The following is a 9024-nucleotide window of genomic DNA, read 5'->3' on the forward strand; positions in this document are numbered from 1 at the left end:
ATCAATCTCAGAAGAAGAAAAATCTTAGCCATAACAGGTCGCGATCAGGGATGGATGACTCCTATAATTAATTACCTCAAAACAGAAGTCCTCCCTACAGATGAGAAAGAGGCAAATAGGTTAAAACGGGAAGCACAATACTACACCATCATAAATAATACTTTATACAAAAGAGGGATTTCAATACCATTGCTAAAATTCGTGCCGACTTCCGACACAAAATACGTCTTAGAGGAAGTACACAGTGACATTTGTGGCAATCACCTCGGAGCGCAGGCACTCGCCAAAAAAGTACTTCGGGCAGGATTCTATTGGCCAACTCTACAAAAAGAAGCCACAGAATTCGTAAGGACATGTTCACCATGTCAGAAACATGCCAACTTTCACACTGCTCTGCCAGAGGAACTCATCAGCATAACTTCACCTTGGCCATTTGCAAAATGGGGACTCGATCTCCTCGGACCTTTTTCTCAAGGATCAGGACAAGCCAAATTCCTCATAGTAGGAATATACTACTTCACAAAATGGATCGAGGCAGAACCCCTAGCCAACGCCGCAGCTCAAAAAAGTCGGAAATTCCTATATAGAAACATCGTCACAAGGTTCGGAGTTCCATACTCCATCACCACAGACAATGGTACCCAATTCACAGACGCAGGCTTTAGAAAATTAGTGGACGACTTGAATATAAAACAACAATTCACCTCTGTTGAGCACCCCCAAGCCAATGGACAAGTTGAAGCTGCTAACAAAGTTATATTAGCAGGGTTAAAACAGAAATTACAGGATGCAAAGGGAGCCTGGGCTGAGGAGCTCCCACAAGTCCAATGGGCATACCGAATGACTCCACATTCCACGACAAAGGAGTCACCCTTCCGATTAGCTTACGGAATGGAGGCAATGATCCCAGTAGAAGTCGAAGAAGGATCACCCAGAGTAATCCATTTTAGCGAAAAAGCCAATTCCCAACTTCAAAGGGAAGAGCTCGACTTACTTCCAGAAATCCGAGAAAAAGCTCGGATAAGGGAAGAGGCGTTGAAACGATGAATGGCCTCCAGATACAACTGAAAAATAATATAGCGGGCCTTTGCTGAAGACGACCTCATCCTAATCCAAAACGACATAGGAACAACTCGACCTGGAGAAGGAAAGCTGGCAGCAAACTGGAAAGGACCCTTCCGAGTCATAGAAGTACTGGGAAAGGGCTACTACAAGCTTTCCAAACTCGACGGGTGAGAGCTTCCTAGATCATGGCACGCCTGCAATCTAAGAAGGTACTATAGCTAGGGATGATAAAAGATCTTGGATAAGGCGCACTCTTTTTCCTGAAAAAGGTTTTTTAACGAGGCGCCCCGCCAAGACCTACAAATCACCCGACTTAGGAAATTAACTCCTCATGTATATTTGCATTCTCTTTTAATAAAATTTGTTCAGATTCTCTATAAACGCTCAAATCGTATTATTCTAAAAATATTCATCACCCGATTGTAAAGCTACAGATTGACAGAAAGTGAAAACCGAATTCACTGCGCGATCACGATAAAAACGAGGGCTAAAACCCAAATTCTACAAAATCGGCAAAGATGAAAACAAAATAATGCAAGAAGTTATAGAAAGTGATCCATAGAAAGGACCTGACGAGGTCCTAATAAAATGGATTGCTATAAAATAACTTAAAGACTGGCCGGCACAAAAAGTCGGACCAGCCACAACAACCCAAGTTATAAGTAAAGCCCTGGAAAGAGGTCTGGTCAACCCTATAAAAGAGGATTACTATAACTTCAAAGAGCCCGACATGAGGAAGTCGGACTCCTACAAAGATAAGTTACAGAAGATAATCCCTAAAAGAGACCCAAAAAGGGTCTAAAAAAGAGGATTATCAAGTAACTCGACAGGTCCCGACATGACAAAATCGGCCCAAAAAGACTAGTTACAAAAGATAATCCCTGAAAGAGACCCAAAAACGGTCCAAAAAAGAGGATTATCAAGTAACTCGATAGGGCCCGACATGACAAAGTCGGCCAGAAAGACAAGTTACAAAAGATAATCCCTGAAAGAGACCTAAAAAGGTCCAAAAAAGAGGATTATCATGTAACTCGACAGGGCCCGACATGACAAAGTCGGCCCAGAAAGACAAGTTACAAAAGATAATCCCTGAAAGAGACCCAAAAACGGTCCAAAAAAGAGGATTATCAAGTAACTCGACAGGGCCCGACATGACAAAGTCGGCCCAGAAAGATAAGTTACAAAAGTTAATCCCTGAAAGAGACCTAAAAAGGTCCAAAAAAGAGGATTATCAAGTAACTCGACAGGGCCCAACATGACAAAGTCGGCCCAAGATGTAAAGCTACAGAAGGTAATCCCTGAAAGAGACTTAAACAAAGTCCAAGAAAGAGGATTACCAAGCAAACTCGACAAAGCCCGACATGACGAAGTCGGTCCAAGATACAAAGCTACAAAGGTAATCCCTGAAAGAGACCTGAACAAAGTCCAAGAAAGAGGATTACCAAGTAATTTGACAGGAACCAACATGATAAAGCTACCCTTGGAAGAGACCTTAAGTAAAGTCCAAAAAGGAGGGCTACAAATGAACAAAAACCAAGTTGAAAAATCGGCAATCTCAGTATTGCGACTCCAAGTGAAAAACAGCAGTTTAAGAATTGATGAGAGCAGCGACAGGCCAAAGAATCAAGCTGATCATGTCAGACAAAAACCTACGAAGGTGCCAAGACGAGTGCAAAGCAGACAGGATATAAAAACTACTAAGTTATGATAATAGCAAGCTTCAGAGGCCACCAAAATCAGCCCAGGAAGCTCGAAAGCCACTTTGTTTTTCAAAACAAAGTTGCTAAACAAGCAACAGAAGTATCAATAGTCAACAAAACACCATTTACAAAATAAAAGAGTTCAAAGCCCACAGGCCGGGCTATACACAAATACATCAAAAATAATCAAAGAGAGTCCAAAGGTTTCCCAGTAGCAGCATCCCGGGGTGAAGGAGGACGAGTCTGAAGAGGCACTGCATCTATCGTCCCATCATCCCGGTTCAGGATCTGGACATAAAGATCAGACTCAGGCTGAACAGCTTCAATTGCCTGAGAAGAAGAGGGCGGCACAACGGAGACTTTGGTAGAAGGAACAGGAGGAGGCTCAACATCATCATCATCAGGGTCCTCGGGAACGATTTTGCCATCCTTCACAACATTATCCAAGCTAAACAAGGCAAGGTCAGCCTCCGGGGCAATAACCCGAACCTGTTCCTTCAGGTTCTCATAAGCAGCAGTTACGCTGCCCACAAGATGACACTGGAGCTCGGAATAATCAACTCGGACCGATTCTAGCTTCTCCTGAAGACGCATCACTTCTCCGTAGGACGAGACATAGCTTTCTTTGTGCTTCAAAGCCACATCCTCAGCCAATCGCACAGAGGCCGCTAGAGCAAGAGAGCTGGCCTTCTCCCCCTCCAGCTCCTTCTTTAGTTTAGTCACCTCCGCTTCAAACTCCTCCTTGAGACCCTTCATCCGATCAAATTCTTGCTTAGCTTCCTCCATAAAAGCTTTGGTAGCATGCAGAGACAGATTTTGGGCAGTGCGATACAAAGCAGCCCCCATATGATCCATCTTAACACTATTCCGAGTTATAAAATCCAAGTGATGAAGGAGAGATACATCATCTATTGAAAGAGCACCATAAGGTGCGATCTGTTGGTCCACAAAACCAATAGGATCAAAATCCGGGGCATCTAGATTGAAAGGTTCAACAGTTCGAGGTCTTTTTGGAGGAGGGGCGGCTGAAGAAGAAACCACAGCAGCAGTAGAAGATTGGGGGGGATCCACTAAATGGACCCGAGGTGTAGAGATCATTCTCCTCGGGCCAGGAGAGTTCGGCACGGATGGCTTCGAAGGAGCTTGGGAAGTTCCTTCCCCATCAGCCCGGGCCGAGATATTTTGAGCTGCAGTAGCTTTCCTCGCTTTCTTGAAAGCCTTCATTGCATCATTATTCTTGGCCATCTCTACAAAATGAAAAATAACAATTTATCACGCCAGGAAAGAAAGCAGGAGAAAAACAAGATAACAAGATGTATCAAGACAAATACCCAATGCAGTTCGAATAAGGGACGGGTCTCCTAAAGATTTTTTAGTATCCAAGTAAGGAGGTTCCCCCAAATATCCTTAAGGACATTCACAAAGGCCTGCTCGACCTCATCTAGCATCTCCCAAGTATATCGGGAGACCACTATGTTTCTCTGCCACTCTAAGGGAAAGCAGGGCTTGTTATTTTCGTCCAGAAAGAAAGGCCGGGCTCCTTCAACAGCCCGGACCTTAAAGAAGTAGTTCTTAAAATCCCGGAAAGATTCATCATACATGGAAAAAACCTTATGCTCCTGGGCAGACCTAAAAGAAACCCAAGAAGCCTTCTTCTTGGTAGTCCCAAGCTTGGTCAACACAAAAAGGTATAGAAGAAGAGTTTGCGAAGGCGTAACACCAAATTCTTGACAAACAAGCTGAAAAATCTTGATAAAGCCCCATGAATTCGGATGGAGCTGCGAAGGGGTTACATTACAAGACCATAATAGGTCAGTTTCAAAAGAAGTAAAAGGAAAGGTGATGTTCATTTGGCTAAAAAGAAGTTATAAGCATAGAAAAAGGGACGCTCCCCCTGGATCAGGACTGGAAAGCAAACTCTATCACCAGAATTAGGTGCTACCAACTCATAATTGCCCTCCTGATCTTCACTGCTACAGACACGATGATGCTTTCTAAAGCGTCACACAAAATTCTGAATCGACTAAAGAAACACACAGCAAGACAAGAGAGTCCAGCCAATCAGACATCCCCTCGGGAACCTCAGAAGACGCTTCGACAATATTTTTCGGGAAGACATGGCCAACTAATCCTACAAGCAAGAAAAAAAATTAGGTTACTAAAAAGGTAAAGACATCCCAGACAAAATCAAAACAACTCGAACAGCACAATCCAGCGCGGTACATCAGATAAAAAGGAAAACCCCAGGACACAACCCAAAGTCCAGGGGCATCCTTTGGAGGCAATCAGGGAATAAAGATTCCAGAAAAATCCACAAGACTAATGTCTCAGCAGAAACCCTTTCCAAGAAAAGCAAACGCGAAGAAGATCAAAAAAGCCATCAAAAAGAGCAAAAACAAACAAAGTTCAGCAAAACAGGAGTAGATACGAAGCCCTAAAAGCCAAATACGGAGAAAACACCCAGAAGCATACATAAAGGCAAAAAGAAGACCAGAAGGCGTGCATCACAGTGATAAACCGAGCATGATAATATACAAAGATTCAAGCTTTTCAACATGCACTCAATCAAAACTTCGAAAAACAAATACAGAGCAGCAAAACAGACGACGGAAGAAAAAGAAAAACCAACCTGAAAAAAGGAGAAGAATGCAGAAGAAGGTTGAAGATGAAAAGACCAAAAGCTGCCGTCGGAAGCACTCACAATCACCGAAACCACGTTGAGACACCAAGAAACATAAGCTTTCAGGGGAAAAACAGAAGATGAGAAAGAAAAGGGAAGTTACGAAATAGAGAAGAGAAACTGTTTGGTGAAAAGTTCAAAAAGATTAAAGAAACAAAGCATTAAAACCAATTAATGAGGGCATTTAAAAACCCTCGTGCGTTCCTAAAGGCAAGGACGCTAATCTAAAAGTGCGCGCTCTCAGAGGAAGCGAAATGTTCCGTATTCAAAAAGGAACTCTACAAAGATAAAGTCGACAAAATGCTCGAGTTCGGCTCCACCCGAGAAGGTTTGAAGTCGTAAAAACTAAGACTTTACCTCCAAAGGGAAACCGAGCTCGAGAAGGGGCACTGTTCATACCCTGGGTCGAGATGTCCAACCCGGAATGTTCTACAGACAAAGCAACCGACCTCTTCAGGTCAGGACAAACCGACCTCTTCTCAAAGAGCTCGGCCAAGTCACAGAAAAGCCCAATAAAGGGCCCAAATAGAAGAACACGACCCCAATCCAAAAGGCAGCCCAAGCCTATAGAGATAAAGGCGGTTCCCATGAAAGATAAAAGATAAAGATAAAGATAAGATAACTAACTTATCTCATCTGCAAAGGTCACTCTACACCATTATCAATACACTGGAGTACCCAGGTATAACTCATACTCTGATTCTACTCAATACCTGCTTAATACCCTTGCTAACTTAAGCATCGGAGTCCCTTGCAGGTACCCCCCACCCTCCGGGAACGAAGGATCAGCACATCACCAAGTCCAACAAGTCGGACACAACAGCTCCGACCCACACAGAAGATCTCGACCGAGATCGACCTACAGTTTCAGGTAACCCTCGGAACAACATTATCTTTTAAGAACTGTATGAGAGACTCCTTTACATATCTTTTTAGGATTGTACCGATATTGGTTGTTTTATCTAGGACATCTCTGATCTAGACTTTCTCTATCTCACCTTCAGGTTGTGGACGAAGTTCTTCCCAACCTCGAATTCTTCTGAGCTCGATAGTGTGGATTTCTTCTCCTTTGCCTCTGAGGTTCAGACTTTTGTTGTAACAGTGGCGCACTGTTCTCTGGTCTCCTTTTATCGTAGCGATCCCTTCTGTAGTTGGGAACTTCATGCATAGATATGGAGTCAAGACTACTGTGGCAAGCTGATTTAGGGTTGTTCGACCTATCAGGGCATTGTAGGCTGAACTTACGTCAACCACGATGTAGTCTATATTGAGTGTCCTTGACCGGTTTCCTTTTGCAAAGATTGTGTGCAGTGAGATGTATCCGAGTGGTTGGATTGGAGTGTCTCCTAGTCCGAATAAGTTGTTCGGGTATTCTCTGAGCTCTTTCTCTTCTAGGCCGAGCTTGTCGAAGTCGGTTTTAAACAAGATATCAGCCGAGCTTCCTTGGTCCACCAATGTGCGGTGGAGGTTAGCGTTGGCCAATATGATAGTGATGACCATGGGATCGTCATGTCCCGAGATGATGCCAGCCGCGTCTTCTTTTGTAAAGGTGATAGCAGGGAGGTCGGGCGCTTTTTCTCCTCCTTCGATGTGATATACTTCTTTAAGATGTCTTTTGCGGGATGATTTGGAGATTCCTCCTCCCGAAAATCCACCATGTATCATGTGGACATGTCTCTCCGGGGTGCGAGGTGGTCGTTCAGTTCATCCAACCTCTTCATCTCTTCTTCTTTTTCTAGGTTCGTCAGTCTTGCTGGCTAAGTACCGATCTAGTCTCCCTTCTCTTACCAATTTTTCTATGATATTCTTTAAGTCGAAGCACTCATTGGTGGGATGTCCATAAATTCGATGGTATTCGCAATATTCTGTCCGATTTTCGCCTCTTTTTTTGCTTTTAATTGGTCGAGGTGGTGGAATCTTCTCGGTGTGGCATACTTCTCGATACACTTCCACAAGAGACACCTGGAGAATGGTATAATTGTGGTATTTCTTAATCTTCTCTCCATGCTGATCTTCTTTTTTCTTGGACTCTTTATCCTTATCTCGGGAGGAGTAAAAGGATCCAGATTTTGAGGTCTCCCCTAGTCGAGAGTTTTTCTCCATGTTGATGTAATTTTCTGCTTGTTCTTGTACTTCATTTAGAGATGTGGGATGTTTCTTTGATATGGAGTGACTAAAAGGTCCCTCTCGTAGGCCATTGATGAGACCCATAATGGCTGCTTCAGTTGGCAGACTTTGTATGTCAAGACATGCTTTGTTGAATATTTCCATGTAGTTGTGAAGACTTTCCCGATCTCCTTGTTTAATCCCTACTAGACTTGGGGCATGCTTGGTTTTGTCCTCCTGGATAGAGAATCTGGCAAGAAACTTTCTAGCTAAGTCGTCAAAGCTTGTGATGAACCTTGGGGGCAGGTTGTCGAACCACTTAATTGCCGTCTTTGTTAAGATAGTTGGGAAGGCTTTGCACCGAATTGCGTCTGAGGCATCAGTGAGATACATTCTGCTTCTGAAATTACTGAGATGATGGCTTGGATCTGATGTGCCGTCGTATGAGGTCATGTCGGGAGCTTTGAAGTCCTTTGGGACTTTGGCTTTCATAATTTCTTTGGTGAATGGGTCTTGATCTTTGCGGGGGTTATCTTTATGACTGGATTAAGTAGTCTTGGCTTTTAGATCTGCTTCAAGCTTTAAGAGTTTGTCTTCTAACTCTTTTCGTCGCTTAGCTTCCTTTCTGAGGTCCTTCTTGGCCTCTTGTTGATGCTCAGCCTCTTTTTCGAGTTGTTTGAGACGGTCTTGTTGAGCTTGAAGTGCCTTCAGAATTTCTGTATTCGGTGGACTCTTATCTTTGTTTGGTTGAGGGGTATCCTTTGGTGTAGTGCCCGTGTTCTTATGCGGCATCCTGTTTTCTAGATCAGAGTCATGGTCGTTGTCAAGGTTGTCCGCCATGATGGGATGACTTCCAGGATCCCCGGCAACGGCGCCAATATTTCGAGGGTTACCTAAAACCGTAGGTCGATCTCGGACGAGATCTTCTGTACTGGTCGAAGCTGTTGTGTCCGACTTGATGATGGTGGCCGGAGCCGTCGTGTCCGACTTGTTGGACTTGGTGGTGGTGTTGATCCTTCATCACCGGAGGGTGGTGGTATGATGAGCGGATATTTGATACGCTTTTTGGGGGTAATTTCATGTAGATTTTAGTATGTTTAATTAGTTTTTAGTAGAATATTATTAGTTTTTAGGCAAAAATCATATTTCTGGACTTTACTATGAGTGTGTGTATTTTTCTGTGATTTCAGGTATTTTCTGGCTGAAATTGAGGGAGTTGAGCAAAAATCTGACTTAGGCTGAAAAAGGACTGCTGATGCTGTTGGATCCTGACCTCCCTGCACTCGAAATGGATTTTTTGGATCTACAGGAGTCCAAATGGCGCGCCCTCAACGGCGTTGGAAAGTAGACATCCAGGGCTTTCCAGCAATATATAATAGTCCATACTTTGCGCAAGGATAGACGACGTAACTTGGCGTTGAACGCCAAGTTCATGCTGCTGTCTGGAGTTAAACGCCAGAAAAACGTCATGAT

The sequence above is a fragment of the Arachis duranensis genome, chromosome 10 (assembly GCF_000817695.3).
Source record: "Arachis duranensis cultivar V14167 chromosome 10, aradu.V14167.gnm2.J7QH, whole genome shotgun sequence".
In the NCBI taxonomy this organism is placed as follows: Eukaryota; Viridiplantae; Streptophyta; class Magnoliopsida; order Fabales; family Fabaceae; genus Arachis; species Arachis duranensis.